The following is a 24,412-nucleotide window of genomic DNA, read 5'->3' as shown; positions in this document are numbered from 1 at the left end:
GCTCTGCTCCTAACAGCCCCTGGTTTGTGTTCTACTCATTACCCACATTGACCCAGGGCTCCATCATGCACCATTCACCTCCTCTAAGCTCTGCTCCTAACAGCCCCTGGTTTGTGTTCTACTCATTGCCCACAGTGACCCAGGGCTCTATCATGCACCATTCACCTCCTCTAAGCTCTGCTCCTAACAGCCCCTGGTTTGTGTTCTACTCATTACCCACATTGACCCAGGGCTCCATCATGCACCATTCACCTCCTCTAAGCTCTGCTCCTAACAGCCCCTGGTTTGTGTTCTACTCATTACCCACATTGACCCAGGGCTCCATCATGCACCATTCACCTCCTCTAAGCTCTGCTCCTAACAGCCCCTGGTTTGTGTTCTACTCATTGCCCACATTGACCCAGGTCTCCATCGTGCACCATTCACCTCCTCTAAGCTCTGCTCCTAACAGCCCCTGGTTTGTGTTCTACTCCTTACCCACATTGACCCAGGGCTCTATCGTGCACCATTCACCTCCTCTAAGCTCTGCTCCTAACAGCCCCTGGTTTGTGTTCTACTCATTGCCCACATTGACCCAGGGCTCCATCATGCACCATTCACCTCCTCTAAGCTCTGCTCCTAACAGCCCCTGGTTTGTGTTGTACTCATTACCCACAGTGACCCAGGGCTCCATCATGCACCATTCACCTCCTCTAAGCTCTGCTCCTAACAGCCCCTGGTTTGTGTTCTACTCATTGCCCACATTGACCCAGGGCTCTATCATGCATCCTTCACCTCTGTATGAGAGGCCCCAAGCAGTTATAATGTCTACTGAAGGCTTCTCACTCGCTCCTCCACTTTCATGGGAACTAGACTATGAATGCTCCACTGCACCGGCTTCCTCGGTGTACGCGTGGCTATCCCTTGCATTCATCACCTCTACTGGTGGCCGCTCCGTTTAAAATCCACATTTACTAAAGACTCGTTCGTGAATTCAGCGCATTGACTTGAGGCTGCTCTGTGACTCTTCACATCTACTGGAGCCGCTTTACACACTGCTCAGATTTATCGGGGTCCGCTCACTGCTGTCACAATATATACTAAGACTGCTACATGCAACCATCACATGCAGAGTGAAGCGCTCCATGTGTCTGGGACTTCTAATGGGTCCATGCGTACAGCACATGAACAGAGAGATGCATCCTCCACATATACTGTTGGCTGTTTAATGCACCTTCCTTTGCTAACGGTAGAAGCACCGCGTATCTTCCATGTCTACGTTGAATGTTTTCACCTGGGCCACGCATCTTCCTTATTTACTGTGGGTTGTTCAGTGAACTGACTATAATGGGAGCTGTTTCCTGCATTCACCACATCTACTGGGGGCGGATCCCTGCATCTGTCCTATCTACTGGGGGCGGATCCCTGCATCTGTCCTGTCTACTGGGGATGCTCCATCCATTCCTTACACATCTACTACGGACTTCATGTTTTTAATCTTCACTTCCCTCCAATCTACGCTGCCCTTCAATATAATCATGAAGACGGGAGGGTCACCGGATCTGTAGATTTCGACAATAATATAATATGGTCCAACAACTCCTCAGGGACCAATATCACTTCATTAATGCTTGTCTCTAAAACTCTACTCACAATACCTCCGCAATTCATGTACCAACCCCCAGGAAAGAATAACCCATTCCTGGAGAAATAGATTGACTTAATTATAACCCAAATGCTAATCTCTGAGATCAGCATCATTCTCTGTGACCTGAGTTTGAACAGGGCAATGCAAACAACACAGCTTTCTATGTTTCTTCAAGACATCGATTGCTCGCTGCAGAGCGTCTATAATCAATATGATAATTGCCAAAGAACTCCTTCTATCAATAAATGAACCTATCTCGGTCGATCGGTCCCACGGTGTTATATTTCACATCGGTACCCTAATATAGGTCCAAGGAACATCGTACACTTTCCCTACATCAGCTTCCGTTATTTTACATGAACGAGCCTTATAAGGACATAACTCCAAATAAGGACAGAATGCCTTATAGGGACATCACGCCTTATAAGGACTGCAGCGTTTTATGGACTAAACCTTTCACCTAGTTCCATGCCGAGGGTGGGTTTTTCCCAATCGATATTGCTAAGACATCATCCTTAGCTCATATGAATAATTGATGAGTACACTGTCCAGGGGGTACACTTCACCTCTCCCATCGACGCACAAGGTTTAATCCCCAATGTCATCCTCATACTGAACAATGGGTAACACACGTACATAGACTTTATAAATGCAGCACATCTTGCTATCAGAAGGCAGGAGGGAACCGAGACTTCAAGACCGACACACTGACCAGAGACGCTGCAGCTTCGGCATGCCATCGCTCCAGCTGACAGTGGTCTGACGATCCCTTGCGGGGTGTCCAGCTCAAGTCCGGGACGAAGTCCCACACTCTCACTATTCAGGTATGGGGGTTCAACTCAATCCTAGCGGGATTCTTGGCTCTTAGGCTTAGGCTCTGTAGCACCTACTCACATGCTAGGTACACTTGGGTACATGTAGTCAGGCATCTTAGGAGTACGCACTTTATTTTCTAAATGCATTGTATATTCAGGTATGTGTTCATGACTATTGCAAAATGGTAGAACAATACTATTCCTTTTTATTCACTGTACTGCTGGTTCTATATCTCTGCTACTGTGTACAGTCGTAACAGCGCACTTATCCTACATGAGAAGAACAACGGTACAATAAATTCTTATTGTAAAAACGCTCAACTGTTTCTTCTCTGTATCTCTCTGAGAGCAAAACAAGCAAGCACGAGTGACTGGGGAAAAGTAGTATATTGTTTCCACGAGTCTGAGGTTATTGTGTTCTGAGGTTGCCAAAAACGAATCTCTCTGATAGCAGGAGATTCTAGTGGCACTGCGAGCTAGCTAATGCAAACCATAGGCTAACATATGCGGCGGGGGTGCACGGAGTCAGTCTGCCACCAGACCCACAGTATATGTCATCCGTAAACAGCGTAGGTCCTGCATGACAGGGTACTATTAGGACTACTCTACAACGGTTATTAGCTTCCTTTTGCCTTTGCATTCACCGACTGCAAATCTCTGTCAATAAAAAAAGGAAACTTTATAGGTTGCCTTTTGAAAAGCAAGAAGACTGAAGCCTTTAACCCCTTGGTTTCTGGATAGATGACCATGAAGAAAGAAAATCCCTCAGGGGACCAGAGGACACTTGTAAGCAATCCCCTTCTCTTCAGACTCTGAATCATGGTAGCACTGCCATACAGACTACACAAACCATTTTGAGGTCTAAATTCTCACATATCAAATAACATAATGTGTATTTGTAAAGCGCACGTTCACCCATAGGTCTCTTGACACTGAATAACAGATGTTTATTGTTACCCAACTCAATGGTACTCATTTTATCGACCTCAGATGGATGAAAGGCTGAGTGGACCTGCCGGGATTTGAACCTGTGACCATGAGGTCAAACACAGGCCCCTGCAGGGGATGCATTAGTCCACTGAGCCACCAGACCCTCTCTTTTGGACGTTGCTAAATGACACCCACATTGTCATCTACAACTCAATGACCAGCCTAAATGGAGTCCCCAATTCCAGACGTAAATAATTTGTAAAATTCTTAACTGAAAAAAAATCACAACCTCCAAATTGTGACTTCTTTCAATCCCTGATCACCTGGATGATGAGAATCTAATCACGAAACCCCAGACATCCTCCTCAAATGTTACAGTTTACTTGGAGCCTCAGCTGCTCAAATGAATTTCCAAGTCACTTCACCAACATGGCGCTCAATAACATTTGTATAGAAGTCACTTCACCAACATGGCGCTCAATAACATTTGTATAGAAGTGGCCAAACACTTGATAACAAAATGGACCAATTCTGTGAGCTTATGCAAAGTGTATTTCTTAACTGTTTAAAAACTAGTCAAGCCTCACCTGTTTGGGAAAAAAAAAACGCGAACCCCAGTGACCTCAATAACTTTGGAGCAGCATAAGGTCTAACTTTCCTGGAAAGGTGATTACAAGCTGTGCTGCTTCCTAAATTTCTCACAACATACAAATAAACAATCTCTTGGCCAATGTTCAATCTGTTGCAGACAGGATTGGAACACTGACACTGCTCTTCTACAAGCTGTCAATCATCTGCTTCCTGGACTGAAGTCTTTCCTACATAAATGTGCTCCTTGACATCTTCGATACAGTCAACCATATCCCCTGATCAATAACCTTTAGAATCGAATGGACATTGATGGTGTGGTACTGAAGTGGTTCTCCTCATCCCTGCCAATCAGCAACACTTTATCCTGCAAAGGCAAGTTGGAAATAGAAGTCCTTGCAGGCTCCACCCTGTCACCAACTCGCGACTCGTCACTCACGCCGCGCAAAGTCGAGTAGCGCTGAGAGAGCATCCACAGAACCCTTAGTAAATCGAGCCCAGGAGTCTTTCTGTTTCCCTTATGCCTCCCACACATCCCTGTGCTCAGATTTCATTGGTAATCTACTACAAAATACGGGTTTGTCGAACAGAGACAAATCTACATCCACACTGGTTGACTAGTTGACCGCCCTAATATGAACCACTCCTAACAAATGTGAGCTGTTGCTTCCAGTGACCATATTGGCTATGTCATTGCAAAATGTGTTTAGGGCGATATTTCCCAAACCGTGGTTCGTGACCTGGGCGATCTTTGGTGGGGTGCAAAAGTCAAAGCAATGAATAAAGATGCCTTTAAATTCTGTATTTATCTTGTCACGTTTGCTGTGCCTCAAAGACAGAGGACAAATGTCAGGCTATGTCTACTGCTGGGTATTTTATTTAACATGGGTGTTTACCAGTGGCGGTTGGTGACACACAAAAATGGTAGGGCACTACACGAGCAGTATTTTTGGTTATAGCACGCTGTGCAAACTTGACCCAAAGGTATTGCAGAGCTTAACGCGAGCACCAGTTACATTACAGTATTTACATTAAAAGAATTATAAAGAAAAATGACTCGTTTATCTGCCCTTAAATGCCTGCAGCACGTCCTCAATGTTTCACAGTCCCTGGCTATGAGCATGAGGTCCCACAGCCAACAACTGTAATCGATCCAGATGCTGCTCTCATGCTGTTAATAACCTTAAGGAGCATGAATGAAGCGTCAGGATTGGCTACAGAAAGCTGGCTCAGTTCTCCTAAAGGCACTGGAGGCCTGGGACTGCTCTCCACCCAGGTGTCTCAGACACCTCCTGCTGGGGAGCTTTGAATTGCGCAAGTCAGGCTGGCTGGCGCAATTTAGCCGGTCAACCAAAATGCACACTTCAAACTGAAATGGCAACTTCTCGCTGCTGCCAATCAGGAACAATAGCTCACGGGCCCCACCCCACCTTCACACATGGTTCGGCTGGCAGGAAAAAAATAAAGTGGAAATAAAATTATTTTATTACCGTTTTATTTTTCACGCTTTCTGCGCAGCAGTGTGGGGGGTACCCTCCTCTGGCCTTAGGGAGGAAACCCCGCTATTGTGTTGCTTACAAACTCATTTCACTTTGCAGTCAGAGAAAGAAAAGTAAAGTGAACCTTTTTTCCCAACACATAACTAAATGTAAATAATACTTGGTGGTAAACTATACACATTCAGCAGTTCGGAAAGCAACATTGAAGCACATTTTTTGCAAGTGTAATGGAATCAAAGATTTTAATAGGATCAGAAAAAATCAGTTTCTCAGTTTAGTAGTAGTATAGTTAGGACTCCTAACTTTAGGACTCCTAAATGCCTTCTGTGAATACCAAAAGTCTTAAAATTAGGATTTTTCTCAGTTTAGTAGTAGTAAAGTTAGGACTCCTAACTTTAGGACTCCTAAATGCCTTCTGTGACTACCGAAAGCCTTAAAATTAGGATTTTTCTCACTTTAGTAGCAGTAAAGTTAGGAGTCCTTACTTTAGGACTCCTAAACTGAGAAAAATCCTAATTTTAAGACTTTCGGTATTCACAGAAGGCATTTAGGAGTCCTAAAGTTAGGACTCCTAACTTCTGTGAATACCAAAGTGAGTTAGTGTCTTCTGTGAATACCAAAATGAGTAAGTGCGTTCTGTGAATACCAAAATGGTAGTAAGTTTAGGATTTTGTCTTATGTTAGTTCTGTGAATCGGGCCCTATGTGTGCAAATTTAGTGACCATTTCGATACAAACTGTGCTGTCTGTAAAGACAATGTGCTCCCACACAATGCTTTAATTACATTACAAAATCGCCCGCCTCATGTCCATTGAAGCTAGATGGGCTGCGAAAGTGTGGTATTAAAAGTTGATCGTGGTTCTAAAAAGTTTAGGAAGCGCTGGTTTAGGGCAAGCGGTTCTTGGTACATGTATTTACAAAATTTCGTTCATGTGTTTTGCAGACGGCGAAAAATGAACTGAATACTACCAAACAGACAAAAAGATCTGAAGAACACATCCTACCCCAGTCAGGTGCGTATGAGCAGTGGTGGCTGATGGCCTTAGAAAGAGGTGGGTATGTACAAGTGAAATATATGTAAAACGAACAGTAAATGCTTTGTAAATAGAACTAGCGTGATTACCTCTGCAATATGAATTCCAGTTTGAAGCCTAGCATAGCTGCAAAATGGAATTCGTACTGCAGAGGTGATCCTCCACATACTATTAACAAGCATTGGCATAGCCAATAGGTCTCGCTTTTGGGACCTTCTAAGTATTTAGTTATGCAGCACAATATCCTTGGTGCAACCACATCAACTGTTGCGTGGCTAAACACTTATAAGGTCCCAAAGGCGAGACCTATTGGCTATGCCAATGCTTGGCGTGGTTGTGTGTGTGGTCGTGTGTGTGGTTGTGTGTGTGTGGTTGTGTGTGTGTGGTTGTGTGTGTGTGGTTGTGTGTGTGTGTGGTTGCGTGTGTGTGGTTGCGTGTGTGTGGTTGGTTGTGTGTGTGGGTGTGTGTGTGGGTGTGGTTGTGGGTGGGTGTGTGGATGTGTGGTTGCGTGTGTGGTTGTGGGTGTGGTTGTGTGTGGTTGTGAGTGTGTGGTTGGGTGTGTGGTTGTGTGGGTGGTTGTGTGTGTGTGTGGTTGTGTGTGGTTGTGTGTGTGTGTTGTTGGGTGTGTGGTTGTGTGGGTGGTTGTGTGTGTGTGTGGTTGTGTGTGGTTGTGTGTGTGTGTGGTTGTATGTGTGGTTGTGTGTGTGTGGTTGTGTGTGTGTGTGTGCTTGTTTGTGTGGTTGTGTGTGTGTGTGGTTGTGTGTGGTTGTGGTTGTGTGGTTGTGGTTGTGTGTGTGGTTGTGTGTGTGGTTGCGTGTGTGGTTGTGTGTGTGGTTGTGTGTGGTTGTGAGTGTGTGGTTGGGTGTGTGGTTGTGTGGGTGGTTGTGTGTGTGTGGTTGTGTGTGTGTGTGTGCTTGTTTGTGTGGTTGTGTGTGTGTGTGGTTGTGTGTGTGGTTGTGTGTGGTTGTGGTTGTGTGGTTGTGGTTGTGTGTGTGGTTGTGTGTGGTTGTGTGTGTGTGTGGTTGTATGTGTGGTTGTGTGTGTGGTTGTGTGTGTGTGTGTGCTTGTTTGTGTGGTTGTGTGTGTGTGTGGTTGTGTGTGTGGTTGTGTGTGGTTGTGGTTGTGTGGTTGTGGTTGTGTGTGTGGTTGTGTGTGTGGTTGCGTGTGTGGTTGTGTGTGGTTGTGTGTGGTTGTGAGTGTGTGGTTGTGTGTGTGGTTGTGTGTGTAGTTGTGTGGGGTTGTGTGTGTGGTTGTGTGTGTGGTCTGTGTGTGGTTGTGTGTGTGTGTGGTTGTGTGTCTGTGTGGTTGTCTGTGTGGTTGTGTGTGTGGTTGTGTGTGTGCTTGTGTGTGTGTGGTTGGGTGTGTGGTTGTTTGGGTGGTTGTGTGTGTGGTTGTGTGTGTGGTTGTATGTGTGGTTGTGTGCATGCAGTTGTGTGTGTATGTGGTTGTGTGTGTGGTTGTCGTTGTGTGTGTGGTTGTGTGTGGTTGTGGTTGTGTGTGGTTGTGTGTGTGGCTGTGGTTGTGTGGTTGTGTGTGTGGTTGTGTGTGTGGTTGTGTGTGTGGTTGTGTGTGTGGTTTTGTGTGTGGTATTGTGTGTGGTATTGTGTGTGGTTGTGGTTGTGTGTGTGGTGTGGTTGTGTGTGTGGTTGTGGTTGTGTGTGTGGTTGTGTGTGTGGTTGTGTGGGTGGTTGTAGTTGTGGGTGCGGGTGTGGTTGTGGGTGTGTGTGTGGATGTGTGTGTGGTTGTGTGTGTGTGTGGTTGTGTGTGTGTGGTTGTGTGTGTGTGGGGTTGTGTGTGGGGTTGTGTGTGTGGTTGTGTGTGTGGTTGTCTATGTGTGGTTGTGTGTGTGTGTGGTTGTGTGTCTGTGTGGTTGTGTGTGTGGTTGTCTGTGTGTGGTTGTGTGTGTGTGTGGTTGTGTGTGGTTGTGGTTGCGTGTGTGGTTGTGTGTGTGTGTGTGTGGTTGTGTATGGTTGAGTGTGTGTGTGTGGTTGTGGGTGTGGTTGTGTGGATATGCGTGTGGTCGTGTGTGTGGTTGTGTGTGTATATGGTTGTGGTTGTGTGTGTGTGTGGTTGTGTGTGTGGTTGTCACTATATCAATGCACTCACTATATCAATGCACTCACTATATCAATGCATTCACTATATCAATGCACTCACTATATCAATGCACTCACTATATCAATGCACTCACTATATCAATGCACTCACTATATCAATGCACTCACTATATCAATGCACTCACTATATCAATGCATTCACTATATGAATGCATTCACTATATCAATGCACTAACTATATCAATGCACTCACTATATCAATGCACTCACTATATCAATGCACTCACTATATCAATGCACTCACTATATCAATGCATTCACTACATCAATGCATTCACTACATCAATGCATTCACTATATCAATGCATTCACTATATCAATGCACTCACTATATCAATGCACTCACTATATCAATGCATTCACTATATCAATGCACTCACTATATCAATGCACTCACTATATCAATGCACTCACTATATCAATGCACTCACTATATCAATGCACTCACTATATCAATGCACTCACTATATCAATGCATTCACTATATCAATGCACTCACTATATCAATGCACTCACTATATCAATGCACTCACTATATCAATGCATTCACTATATCAATGCATTCACTATATCAATGCACTCACTATATCAATGCACTCACTATATCAATGCATTCACTATATCAATGCACTCACTATATCAATGCACTCACTATATCAATGCATTCACTATATCAATGCACTCACTATATCAATGCACTCACTATATCAATGCACTCACTATATCAATGCATTCACTATATCAATGCACTCACTATATCAATGCACTAACTATATCAATGCACTCACTATATCAATGCACTCACTATATCAATGCACTCACTATATCAATGCACTCACTATATCAATGCATTCACTACATCAATGCATTCACTACATCAATGCATTCACTATATCAATGCATTCACTATATCAATGCACTCACTATATCAATGCACTCACTATATCAATGCATTCACTATATCAATGCACTCACTATATCAATGCACTCACTATATCAATGCACTCACTATATCAATGCACTCACTATATCAATGCACTCACTATATCAATGCACTCACTATATCAATGCATTCACTATATCAATGCACTCACTATATCAATGCACTCACTATATCAATGCACTCACTATATCAATGCATTCACTATATCAATGCATTCACTATATCAATGCACTCACTATATCAATGCACTCACTATATCAATGCATTCACTATATCAATGCACTCACTATATCAATGCACTCACTATATCAATGCACTCACTATATCAATGCATTCACTATATCAATGCACTCACTATATCAATGCACTCACTATATCAATGCACTCACTATATCAATGCATTCACTATATCAATGCATTCACTATATCAATGCACTAACTATATCAATGCACTCACTATATCAATGCACTCACTATATCAATGCATTCACTATATCAATGCATTCACTATATCAATGCACTAACTATATCAATGCACTCACTATATCAATGCACTCACTATATCAATGCACTCACTATATCAATGCACTCACTATATCAATGCACTCACTATATCAATGCATTCACTATATCAATGCATTCACTATATCAATGCACTAACTATATCAATACACTCACTATATCAATGCACTCACTATATAAGCAAAACTACACCATAGAGTACCGTGTGTTGTCATACTTTTTTCTAAGCGCTATACTGTTCTAGTAACTAAATGAAAGAATACGCTACATGATACACTTATGAGCAGAAATACCTCTATTGCATCTGCCAGGAATTGATAAAGGTGTTCCTGTCAGTCGTAAATGCATTTACTACTGCAGATTCCTCCACTACAAATGCAGAGCACCCCCCCTCAAAGAGTGGGGATTGGGCATTCCAAGGCCTGGTTTGGAATACCCACAAATATGTACGTTTGAGGGAATTCCCAAACCCTTCTCTGACCCCTTTCCACCCTGGAAATCGTCAGACATTTGAATACAGCAAAGTCCTGCAGTAACTCCCCATCCAGGATGGGAGCCCCTAGCTTTAGGGGGGTGCAGGGGAAGAGTTGTCTCCATGGTGAAAATGTTTTCCTGTAGAAATAAAACTGCATTTGCACAGGAGGCTGCACTTCCCTTGTGCATATTTCTATGCACTGCATAACTGCTCAGTTGTCATAGGAGGCCATGTGAATATTTATATAACATTCCCAGTATACAAGGCATCCTGGCGTGCCTTTCGAGGTATACCATTCGGAATGTTGGCGAATGGCATTACCCGTCCGGATTTAAATCGCCACCCATAGTTTTACGTTCGTATTAATGAACAGAAAGTTTGAATCCACATGCCCAGTTACATATTATGAAATGTTTGAGATTACATTTGCAAACTTGTTTCATGCCATCTCTTTGTTTGCCCACTACTCTTCAAATATGGCTTAATTCTTATACTACGAACCCATATTGTGATTTCACAACACATACCTCCCATCACGGTGACAGGCTTAGCAGCCATGTCAGGTTTCTGGCTGTTAGGAATGTGTTGAGTACCCAGCACAGGGCAATTGCCACAGCTGCATGCATTTGTAAATGTGTAGGTGTGAATTATGCATAGACAGTTTAGACACTGGAAAAACATCTACCCCACGAGGCACAGCTACTTTAAAGTTTACATGTTGCGATTCCTGATGTACATCACTTAGAATACGTCATGTACTTGGTGCAAGCACACAGAGCCCACAAAAGTAACTAGGGGCCAGATGTACGACCATTCAGTTTAGCGAATCGCTAAACTGAATGTACAACAGTGTCTCAGACACTGTTTGCGATTCACAATGGGGTCGCAAATTACATGCCTTATCAATATTCATGAGACAAGCGCAATTTGCAACCCCATTGGGAATGGCTGGCACTCCCAGGGATGGTGGCCTGCTGGGGTCAGCAGACCACCATATCTGTGACTGCTTTTTCAATAAAGTTTTTTTTTTTTAAATGCAGCCTCTTTTCCTTAAAGGAAAACAGGCTGCATTTAAAAAAGAAAAAATTTACTTTTCAGTTTCACTTTTTAAGGGTAGGGACCACTGCCTGGTTTTAAAAAATATTTTTGCGCCCATTCACAAAGGGGAAGGGGTCGACCCATTCCCGTTTGCGAGTGGTTTACCAACTACTTGAAGAAGGTGGTAAACTGCAATTGTTGTGCGACCGCATTTGCATTTACATTGGTGTTAGATTCGCTATTAGGAAGGGCCACCCTTGGCACGCCCCTTCCTAATACCGAGGCGCAAACCATATTTTGCGAGTCGCAAATAGTTTAGCGACTCACAAAACATGGTTTGTGCATTGGGCAGACCAGTTTTGCAGTGGCCTGAATTCCCGTTTGCGACTGCAAAAAATGGTCGTACATCTGCCCCTAGGTTTCCAAGTTGCATTCAAGTGAAGCTGTGGATGGCAGATTGAAGCAACACTTGACACTTTGCGGAAAAGCGGTCCTTTGCCTCTTACTCTATTGTTGTCAAGGCACAACCTATTCTTTGTAAATATTTATAATTCCCATTCATCTATTCATCGATGCACTCACCAACCGTTCGTGTATCCACCCGTCACATAACTACACACAAAAACTCACCAATCGATGAAAATATCTTTCACTTAGTCTAGGTTTCTATAAGTATAAAACCATATGGTAAGTGTTCATATGATAGAGGTAGTGTGCAAGGATATATAGAAGACATAAGATTAAAATTTACTGACAGATGGTAAAGAGGCAAACACTAAGGCTGAATTGTGGGGTACGAAAAACCCCTGTTAAAGAAGAATCAAGTCGCTATTATATTTAAAATAGGAAAGTGGCCGGCAGCAGATCTTCCCAAAGAATAGAATAAGGCACTTTTTTGGCCTTTTGTAGTAATTTAGCACTACCACTAGATGGCATCCTAATACTTGTTTCTGCCTTTCTTTACTCTATGGAAGCAGAAGCGCTGTTAAGAAGCTTCCTCTACAAGCACTAACTTTGGTACAATTTTACTTCTCTAATACATATCTTTTTCCAGAATCAGGGAGAATATTTTTCTTGACAGAACCAACATAAGTGTATATTTTTCTTGATAGAACCATTATTAGTGTTGAACTTTAAACATTTATCAGAGTTTATCAAACCAAGGATTTCCTCTCTTTCAGAAACACCCATGGATCTAATCTCAGAAGAAGATCGTAGAAAATATGGAGCAAGACTGATCGGCAGATACAATGTAAGTTGCATCTGCACATTCTTGCATTCCTCCAGCATTTCTGCTCCATGATGGAATCCACTTGAATCTTTCTTTAGAGATGAAGATAATTGGATGGTTTTATGAACACACCCATGAATTGAAATGACATCACCATCAGTAGCGGTTGCAGCAAAACAAAAGTGTGGGGGGAGGCGGTGGGGGGTTTTAGGGGAAAAAATAATAATAATAAAATACCTTACCTGTCGCTGCTGATCCAGTGGGTTACCAACCTCAGGTACTCAACTACCATATACTCACCTGGGCCCATAAACACACACTCATTCATATAGGCTAGTAGATACCGCTGGGGTCAATTTATTGTGCTAATACCTGTAAGGTGAATTTATCTAATCATTTCTTACCAAACCTCTTGATCCAATATATTTTCCTTTGGTCAATGGACTTTTTAGTTAACTAAATAGATGAAAATTACATAGAGTAAACCTTCTTTAAATAATCACAGACTCTGTAGAGTTTTAAATGTTTATCTAGTAAATTCATGTGAGCCAAGTACCAAAATACAGTTAGAACACCGTTTTCTTCAAAGAGAGGAAGGGAATGAAATTTAATTAGAATAATCGTTAAACAATGTTATTACGATGACAGAACCTGAATAGGGAGGAAACAGAGAGAGCAGCACAATGACATACTACACAGACTTATAGTTACCTAGAATGGTGTGAAAGCCAACCCCTTGGCCAAGGAATTGGAAAGGGTCCCCTGGGACAGATCAGGTGACAAAGGCTCAGGACAGGATTCAGGACAGGATAGATGACCTCTTCTAGATATGACGCCTGCGTCGCACCCCTCTCTGACACTATCTTCCTCCTCGATTCTTCCGCGATCTTCTATTATGTGCCTCCTCGATTCTTCCGCGATGATCTTATAATTAATTGGCTCAAAAGTTCTAAGTCTGGAAATGGATCTTCTTCAGTATTCTCTTAATTCTCAGACAGCATCTCGGTCTCTCAGCATTCTCAGTCTCGCTCTGTTAACTAGACTAACTAAACTACCTCAATTATACCTTTCGACTGGCATGTACAACCCCTAAATGTTTCAAATTTATGAAACTTCTAACTCTGATTGAACAGGGAAAGGGGAGATGATCATCACACCATGCTAAGTTTAATATTTGTCTTTAAGTTCATTGTTCTATGTTCCCGCCCCTTAATTTACTTTCCCATGCTTTATTTCCCCACCCGTGTTCACATTTTTATTAATCAAAATTATACAATTTAATAACTCCTCCATTCACTGGTCAGGAAGAAGGTTCTGTTGCCAGGACAAACAGGGCTCATGGCCTTGGATGAGTTTCAATTCTTTCGTCATGGTTCCGGGCGGGTTGCAAATACGCATGTGCAGAAGACAAGGGGGCATGGACATCTGTCATCCTTTGAGGCCCAAAATACGAACTAATAAAAAGTCAGAAAGAAACATATTAAATTCAAAATAAAATGATTTTACTGTCCACCACCTATCTCTACTCTAACCCCCTTTACTTATATAAATCTTTCGCATTAGCATTTTATTAAATTTGCAAGGTTTAGTTTCAGCATAAGCATACGCATTAACATGTGAGTTCCAAGCGGCCATTTTGGAAGCGATTGTGCGGCTGCAAAGATTTCCCTCCAAAGCATAGGTACGTCACTACTACGTAGATGTAGTTGACACATCCGCAGTAAATCCCGCGTTAGCAGCCATTTTAATCACTTTCGGGTAACTTGTTAGTACGACACATAGGCAAGCTTCCTTTAAGCTTAAGTGTACAAATTTTATGATGCATTATTAGTATTTATGAACACAATTATTACGGTATTACAAGTTATTTGAAAAGATTGCTTCCGAGCAAGTCTCTTTTATACGAGTCCTTGCTCCATCACTTCCGCCGATGGCCGCCTCAGTGCTTCTGTCCCGGCAGTCACTGGGAAAGCACAGGCTCCCCACCCAATCCAGACGCTGCTGTCATGTTATACTTAGCATGAGAGCAGCGCCAGGATTGGTCTGAGTGGTCTGGTCTGCTGCTCAGGCAGTACTTGGTAGCCTGCGGCTTTTCTACAACCTTGTTGTGCAACACAGCTGGGTTGGAGAAATAGAAGTGTGCATGTCTGTTTGGCCGGCATAAGACAGAGCCTGCCAAATTGACATGTACACGTATGAGTGCCCACCATTCCTCCCTGTCATTGCCCGGCTCCGCTCTGCCCTACATACGTCTAGTCACAGAAAAATAAAATATTATTGTTTTATTATCATTTCATTTTTCTGTGACTGACTCTGACCTGTGGGGCAAAGCTCCTCCGCCATTACGGAGGAGCTGCCCCTGATCAACATATCCTTAAGGGCCACACCTACCCACCTTCAATATAGGAAAGAGCTGAAGAAATGCTTATTTCAAGAACAAAACATTGTGACACAGTAAAGAGGCCACTCCCTTCTCAGAAGCCACACCTACATTTACTCTGATTGCAATGCTGCCTTCAACCCCATAGACCAATTTGCTGTCTTTCTGCTATGTTCCTATTATATAAGGGATAAAGTACCACCTGCCATACATAATGTGGAATTCAATAACCATATAGAGGAACAAGTCCGAAGGCCGAGTTCCTTTATAAGGTTATGGAACTCCGAGGTGACTCCCTATCATGTACACCAGGTGGTACTTGATCTCACATAATACATTGTCACACCATCACCTTTTCCACAAACCACTAAAAACCTTGGTGTTCATATGAAAGAGAAAGCATGTTTGCAAACATGAAGAATAAAAATAATATCTCTAGTGCAAAACTAAACACATGAAAGACGTGTTAGATATTTGTTGCAAACAGATATTAGAAACAGTTTAATACAAGTCAGTTTAAAAAAAAAAAAAAGAACTACAGTAGCACGGAATGTGTATAAACATGCAGACAAATTCTTGCCTGCTCTAACTAAGCTGTGCAAAAAAAACATGATCTCTCTGGTTTTCATGGCAAGCTAGAATAATAGCTCATAAGAAAGAAAAGAGATGTTTTTTTATTGGTTTAAACAGCTGTTTCAATTATGCTCTGAGACCTGACTTGCCTTTCGCCTCGGCTGCTGTCTCTGGCAACAGGCATTGTGACGTCAGAACTTCACTGTAACAACTTATAATAGTCGAGCTCTGATGTCTTTGCTTTATAACTGCCAACTGGGTCCGTCACAAGTAGCGGATTATAAAGAAATTAGAGAGTAGTTTTTATACAGTGATCACAAAATCTAATATATTATATAAATATAACACATAGGGGCCGATTCCGATATCGGTCGGATGGGCTCCGACCGATTCGGATCGTGTCGGCCGGATTCCTTTCCGACCGAGCCATTCTGATGGGCTCGGTCGGAATGTAATCCGACACGGATTTCCGGATTGCGGACCACAGGCTTGGAGAGCCTGTATGCCATCCGGAAATCTCTCAGTACTCCCCCTGCTGCCTCTTTGCGACCGAGGGAGTACGATGGTAGTTTTTCACTGCCTTTTCGTGCCGGTTTTTCTGGCATGAAAAGGCAGTCGGAAACTGTCTTTGGGGTCCCCAGTAGGGCCCCCATGGGTTGCGAGGCTGCCGTATGGCGGCCTGGGGGCTCCTATGGTGCCCCTCTGTGCATCCCTGCACCCGGTGGCAGGCACCTTGGGGTGCCACCCACAGGGTCCAGGGATGAACTGCACCCCTGCTTTCCATGATGCAGGCATGCATTCCGCTCAGAATGCATGCTTGCATTGTGTTGTATACAAGTGCGACCGAACCCTGTTTGGTCGCATTATACTAGCAGGTCTGTAACCAACGACAGCAGGTCGGTCTGTTACGACTCCTGACCGATGTCGGACGGAGCTGAGTCCGTCCGACATCGGAATCGGCACCTCAGTGGCCTGGAATCCCAGTACACAACATTTCTCTAATTTTCTTATTACAGACAAGCGGTGACATCTCTATTCAACTATGGTAAGAAAATAATAATGTAGCAGCTCAAAAGTAGTAGCTTATTAACAGCTGATGTAATAATGCCTGTCGCCAGAGGCAGCATCCAAGCTGGAAAACAGGTAACAGAGCATTAACACAGCTGCAGTTACTGAGTTTAAATATCTTTATTTCTTATGATGTGTTTTTCTAAAACAAACAGCGATCAGCAAACAGGAAACATTTTCGTCAACATGTTTATTTTTTGTGTGCTGTAGATCATCATAGGAAAATCTTTCTTCATGTTACTGCTCATTATAATCATTATGAGCTACAACTTTAAAAGAAAATCTTGTTTACATTAAATTGATTGTAATATGTTTTTACTAGTTACAATAAACTGATCGGAATATGCTTTTGCAACACATTACTAGCTGCTTTTTGTTGCGTAGGGTCCGCTTTTATACTTCATGTCAGCAGCCATACTATTTCTTTCATTTGAAGGAGCAGGACACCAAGGATCTATGTGTTTTTTGGGATGGTGAGAGATAGTGTGACTATGCATTATAAAGAATAAAATGTCCACTGCGGTACCTTTAAAGGTACTGTAAGTTGGTTTGGAGTTCCATGACTTTATAAAGAAATTCAGCCTTAGGCCTTATTTCTCTATATAGTCATGGCACTCCTCTGCAGGCAGGGGTACCTTATCCCATATATCATATGCATACATTTGTTCAAATTGGAACCAAGCATATATATATGTTTTTGGCTCAGACTAAACATTTCTTACTTTCATCATTTTTTTATTTACTAAATATGTTCTGTGTGAGGTTTTTGCATACATAGATGGTTAAAGTGCAAAGTGTTCGTACGCCCATTTTGTAAAATGCAAATATAAGAAGCCAGATACTGACAACAACGAAGATGGCGGTATGAAAATACCCTCTAATTGATGTTTTTGCCTTTGCAGTCTGTGCAGTATGGTCAGCAGTGGTAGACACCAGAGAAACATCCAAGCTGCTAACAATCCTATCAACGTGTACCCGTCCACGTGGCTCTTGCAGCTTCACTCAATACATTTAGAGAAGTTAAAATGCCTCAAAAATATTAAAGTGAACATATGACAATCGCACCATTGTGTTGTTTTAATTGCATACAACGTAGCAGCACTCCTAATTAATTAAATGTTTATTACATTTACACTTTTAAATGATCATCTTTTTCGGACTAATGTGGCGTGCAACCAGACACAAGACAGCTTGGCCCATTTTAAGTGCAATATTATCCCAATAAAGGTGATCGTTCTGATGAATTAAAAGTGTTTATTTCTTAGCGTCTTAAAAATTGTGAAGCACATGCAGGTTCCATAACAAATCCAGAAGAAATATTACTTACCTTTGGTAACAATCTTTCTGGTGGATTCCTTGACTCCCTGGAGAATCCTCATACCTGAATATCTCACGCGACAGACCAGAATTGGAAACTTCTAAAATAACGTAGTGAGGCGACATCAACATTGCCTATCAAAAAATGTTTTTTGCCCTTGCCTGTCGCGTGTACTTGGGCCTCCCACACAAGTGAGGCACCGTTTTTACCGGGAGACCTGGGGGAACGCTGGGAGGTGGGAAATTTTAGTGAGCCCAGTGATGCCACAACTTTCCCCCACAAAAATGTGTGAAAAAAGGGATTTTTTCAGCTAAAATTGAGGTTTGCAGGGGATTCTGGGTAAGGAAACATTGGGGGATCCACGCAAGCCATACCTCCCTGGAAGCCCCCGGGTGTCTAGTTTTCAGAAATGTGTGGGTTTGGTAGGTTTCCCTAGATGGCCGCCGAGCACAGGGCCAAAAACACAGGCGACCCCCCTTGCAAAACCAGGTGGTTTTGAGATAGGCAATTTTGATGTCGCCTCACTACGTTTTGGGCCCTTGCCTGTCGCGGGTACTTGGGCCTCCCACACAAGTGAGGCACCATTTTTACCGGGAGACCTGGGGGAACGCTGGGTGGTGGGAAATTTGTGTGAGCCCGGTGATGCCACAACCTTCCCACACAAAAATGTGTGAAAAAAGTGATTTTTTCAGCTAAAACTGAGGTTTGCAGAGGATTCTGGGTAAGGAAACGTTGGGGGATCCACACAAGCCATACCTCCCTGGAAGTCCCCAGGTGTCTTGTTTTCAGAAATGTGTGGGTTTGGTAGGTTTCCCTAGATGGCCGCTGAGCACGTGCCAAAAACCCAGGGGACCCCCCTTGCAAAACCAGGTGGTTTTGAGATAGGCAATTTTGATGTCGCCTCACAACGATTTGGGCCCTTGCCTGTCGCGGCTACTTGGGCCTCCCACACAAGTGAGGCCCCATTTTTACCGGGAGACCTGGAGGAATGCTGGGTGGTGGGAAATTTGTGTGAGCCCGGTGATGCCACAACTTTCCCACACAAAAATGTGTGAAAAAAGTGATTTTTACAGCTAAAACTGAGGTTTTCAGGGGATTCTGGGTAAGGAAACATTGGGGGATCCATGCAAGTCATACCTCCCTGGAAGCCCCCGGGTGTCTAGTTTTCAGAAATGTGTGAGTTTGCTAGGTTTCCCAAGGTGCCCGCAGAGCTAGGGTTAAAAAACTACAGCTAGGCACTTTGCCAAAAAAGGGTCATTTTTCACTGCGAAATTGAGGTGTGACCATGTTGCATTTTGCACCGTTTCCTGTCGCGGGCACTAGGCCGACCCACACAAGTGAGGTACCATTGTTCTCGTAAGACTTTGGGGAACGCGGGGTGGGTGGAAATTTGTGGATCCACACAGATTCCAGAACTTTCCACCACAGAAATGTGGGGAAATTGTGGTTTTTTGGACAATTTTTTAGGTTTGCAAGGGATTCTGGGTAACAGACCCTGGTGGGAGGCAGTCAAGTCACCACATCCTGGATTTCCCTGGGTGTCTAGTTTTCAAAAATGTATAGGTTTGCTAGATTTCCCTAGGTGCCGGCAGAGCTAAGGTTAAAAAACTACAGCTAGGCACTTTGCCAAAAAAGGGTCATTTTTCACTGCAAAATTGAGGTGTGACCATGTTGCTTTTTGCGCCGTTTCCTGTTGCGGACACTAGGCCGACCCACACAAGTGAGGTACCATTTTTCTCGGAAGACTTTGGGGAATGCGGGGTGGGTGGAAAATTGTGGATCCACGCAGGTTCCAGAACTTTCCACCACAGAAATGTGGGGAAAATTTGGTTTTTTTTGTCAATTTTTTAGGTTTGCAAGGGATTCTGGGTAACAGAACCTGGTGAGAGGCAGTCAAGTCACCACATCCTGGATTCCCCTGGGTGCTACTTTAAAAAAATGTATAGGTTTGGTAGGTTTCCCTAGGTGCCGGCAGAGCTAGTGTTCAAAAACTACAGCTAGACACCGCAAAAAAAGGGTAAATTTTCATAGTGAAAATGTGGTGTGTTCACGTTGGGTTTTGAGCCATTTCCTGTTGTGGGCACTATGCCTACCCATACAAGTAAGGTACCATTTTTATCGGGAGACTTAGGGTAATTCAGATTTGTAGAGCAACTGTTATTACCTATTGATTTTTGATGCATTTCTGCCTTCAAAATGAAAGACATTGTGTAAAAAAAGAAGTCATTTTGAAAAATGACCGATAATTCTCATGCTAGTATGAGTATTCCCAATTTCGAAAATGTGCAAATATGTACTGTTTCTAAACTCTATAATTTGTTCCCATTTCAGAAATACATAGGTGTCTTTCATACCGATTTTTCCATGTATAGATTTTCCCACAATAATTGCTATATACCCGGAACATACTAAAAAACCATTGCAAATTGCAGCTCCGTTTTTGACTCTGGGTTCGTCAGGTTCTTGGTGAACCTACAAGTCCTATATATCCCCACAACCAGGAAGGTCCAGCGGATGTAACGGTATATTGTTTTCAAAAAGCTGTCATAATTAGAAGACGTTACAGGTGAAAACGTTGACACAAAAGGCTGGTTTTTTCAACTAATTTTCAATTGTTCCTATATTTAACTGTTAGTTTCTATAAAGAAACCTTGATGGATCTACACAAATGACCCCTTGCTGAATTTAGAATTGTATCTAATTTTCTAAAATGTATAGCTTTCCAGGATCCATTATTGCTTTCATACCCATTTCTACCATTAACTGGAAGGTGGTTGAAAGCACAAAAAATAGCAAAAATAGGCTATGTCCCAGAAAAATGCCAAAACTGTGTAAAAAATGTTAGTTTTCTGACAAAAGTCGGTCATTCCCTAAAAGCTGGGAAAATGGTGATTTCAGCCCCACAAACCCTTTTTTGATTCAATTTGCAGAGAAAAACCCAGACGCTTTCATTTGCAGCCCGTTTTTCCAATTTTTCCCCCAAAAACAATATTTTGCTGTATTTTGGATAATTTCTGGGACCCCTCCAGGGGAATCCACAAACCCTGGGTACCTTTAGAATCCCCATGATGTTGGAAGAAAAGGACGCAAGTTTGCCGTGGATACCTTATGTGTTCAAAAAGTTACAGAGGCCTAAGCGCGCACTACCCCAAATAGCCCAAAAAAAGCTTAGCACAGGGGGGGGGGGAAGGCCTAGCAGCGAATGGGTTAAGCTATTGCCATTGTAAACAACAATGCCTTGTATTTATGTTTTAAAAACGAAAATAAAAATAAAAGGCATTGTTATTTACAATATCAATAGCTCAAACTTGCGCAAATGCGAGACCTATTGCATTGCAAATGCTTGTTTTACTCTGGCCCTCAGTGTCAATCTGCCCTACTTATAGTTGAACATGTCATAGGACTTTTAATGAGAACATTGTGGAAGAAACCATTGAAGTCTTGAGCTGGTGGGATGGCTCAGTGGGCTGAACACTCACCTCATACACAATGTATTGCTCTAGAAGTCCTGGTAAGGCAGGATGAGCCTTCATCCTTCTGAGGTATGGTAATTGAGTACCCCAGATTCAGTAATAGTGACGTTTTTTATGTACAGCACAAAGGAACAACAGAGCAGAAATCACGTTATTGCTTGTATTACTATTATCAATCAGAATCACAATTGAAAGTAGATTTTGGTGGCACCAGGTCTGCGACCGTTGACGTTTGAATTAGGAGGTCCAGCACGCCTCTATTTCTTCCAAATAAACACAAATCCTCTCTAAGAACCATAAGAAATAAACACCTGAATCCCTAGAAGGCTATTTTCAGGCTCTATATATTTCTTTTGGATCAAGTGGGAATTGAAGACTTTTTCCTCGTAAAGAAGCTGTGTGATCGTGTGCACATTATTTTACATTGTTGATAGCACTCGGAAATGAGCTAACATCACAATTAAGAGCTGATACTCGTCCATAAGGCTATGGGGGAAAATTATTTTATGAAGTTTAGCAGGAAAATTACCCTAATGCGTACCTTTATCAATAAATGTATGTATTTTTAAGGTTTTGTGTGTTTTCCAAATAGTGCAAAGAAAGACCAGGTTAAAAGCAAGAGGGTTTGAACTTCACTGTTTTCTGTCTGTGAAAATATACCTGGTGAAAATGTTGCGCTTCCGGGGTCCAGGGTAGCTAGTGTGTCCGGGAGAGGCCGCCAGTCCACGTCCTTGGTTAATCATTCCGGTTTCAGCCAAGGACACGTTTTGGGACAGAAGCCAACATCGAGTGCCGCCTGGGGCTATAGTCATGGGTCGCATGAAAAGGATTTCACTAAATACTCTTTCATTTTAGGCAAATGGCCCCACTGGGGTTCCACGAGACATTTGCTTCAGTTAATTCATGAGGACACCCTCTTGATTTATTGGAGGCGTGCCGCCTGGGGCTATAGTCATGGGTCGCATGAAAAGGATTTCACTAAATACTCTTTCATTTTAGGCAAATGGCCCCACTGGGGTTCCACGAGACATTTGCTTCAGTTAATTCATGAGGACACCCTCTTGATTTATTGGAGGCGGTGGGGGGAGGGGTTACGCCTCATCATAAGGTGGAGGTGATGGACTAAGAAAAAAAAGCATTTGCAATGCAATAGGTTTGATTGCATTGCAAATGCTTCCATTTAAAACTGAGCGCGGCGCTGCTTGAAGGACAAACTTTAACACTGAGTACGGAGTCCTTGAAGCGGGCGCCGCGCTCAGTGTTAAAGTTAAAAAATATAGAAATAAACCGAGCGCGGTGTCCTTGAAGCAGCGCCGTGCTCAGTTTTTAAGTAAAAAACAAACAAACACAGAGTGTGGTGTCCCTGAAGTGGACGCTGCGAAAGACGCGCAACAATATAAACAAATAAAGTGAGTGCGGTGTCTTTAGCGGGCGCCGCACTCATTAAAGAAATAAACATACATTTTAGAGGGCATAGTGCTGCAGCGTCGCGCTTTGTGGACGACTGCCAAAAAGAAAGTGCCTACCAAGTAACTGAAGGAGACAGTCTAACGCTGCAAGCAAACGATCCAGGTGGGGTCTAAAGGAGACAGGGCGGTCACCAGAAAGCCTCACTTTCAATCGGAGGCCAGCGTATACTATAAAGGATGAAGCCGGCCAATAGAACGGATGGGTGGAGCTTCCACTCCACTTCCGAAATCGCCTCGATTACAATAGATCTTGCAGAGCGAACAGCGTATGCGCTGCCACGCTAGGTGAGACCTAAACATGGCACCCTTCTGAACCTGCTCGGGCAGCCCATCGAACCCAGTGCAAAGTAAGAAACTTTGTAGTGTGCCTTGAAGGAGAATTGGCAATGGCTCTTCAGGCAATACAAGTGGTGAAAAGCACATGGTTTCATTTCTCCTTGCTTTGCAAGATGATAAACGTCATCCCCCAACATCGACCTATAGCCGCGGAGGTCATGAGAAGCTCACAGCTGCAGCATAAGAATAACCTTTAGGTAGTACCCCTTTGTACCAGCTGAATAAACTGGAAATGACTCAAAATGCATGAGTGACAATGGCCCTGAGTATGGAAGGATGAAAGCTCGTTTATTGGTTAATTGTAGCGGACTGCGTTCATTAAAACAATCTCTGCGCGGTGCACTGAGTCTTCTGTTTTATCGACTAAACGTATGATGCTGTCCCATTTTAGACTGTTAAGATCTGTGGGGATTTTTTTGTGACGTGCTGCCAGTTTGGGAAAGGGGACGTTTTTTACTTTTGGCTCAAAGAACTTTGAAACCTCTGACATGAGAAATTGGGCAAGACTCGTATCTAAAATGTAGGCGCCTCATTAAAACCTTCTTTTCTTAATAGTGACATCTTCTGTACTCATATTAGATTGGTTCACAAGTATTCTCATCATGTAGACATTGCCTTCTTACATGTTACGTGGCATTCCAGCACCAGGACATGTAGTGTCTGCTATATACAGAGAAACATCACAAGTAGCTGTGTTATATGGGTTTATATTGCCACAGAGGGCTTCTGACAATTTGCTTTATAAATGTCGCCTGAACCAACCAAGGTGGGTATATAGGACCATTTTTTTTTAATATCTCTATTTCGTTTTACAAATATGTGCACAACGATTCCATATACAGAGTTTAAAATCTAAACATCCGTTCAGCCAATGACTGCCTTGATCCCGCCCTCTGCTACCGAAGCTTTAACATATCAAAAGCAGAGAAACCGCATGAACTCAATTACCGCAGCTTATCAATGACCTTCACAAAGA

The 24,412-nt window shown here is 42.9% G+C and overlaps 1 long non-coding RNA gene across 3 annotated transcripts in view; it reads left to right on the top strand.

Annotated features, from left to right (window-relative positions):
• Nucleotides 1-18,082, top strand: part of LOC146868993 (uncharacterized) — a 56,556-nt gene extending 38,474 nt beyond the window's left edge. For all 3 annotated transcript variants that reach the window (XR_014965467.1, XR_014965465.1, XR_014965466.1), the window contains 3 exons: nucleotides 6,403-6,472; nucleotides 12,770-12,840; nucleotides 17,743-18,082. This is a non-coding gene — a long non-coding RNA (uncharacterized LOC146868993). The remainder of the gene's footprint in view (nucleotides 1-6,402; nucleotides 6,473-12,769; nucleotides 12,841-17,742) is intronic.
• Nucleotides 18,083-24,412: the final 6,330 nt, after the last annotated feature.

The sequence above is a fragment of the Triturus cristatus genome, chromosome 1_2, assembly GCF_964204655.1.
Source record: "Triturus cristatus chromosome 1_2, aTriCri1.1, whole genome shotgun sequence".
Classification (NCBI taxonomy): domain Eukaryota; kingdom Metazoa; phylum Chordata; class Amphibia; order Caudata; family Salamandridae; genus Triturus; species Triturus cristatus.
Note: the sequence above shows the minus strand (reverse complement) of the source record. Positions and strands in the feature narration are given on the sequence as shown.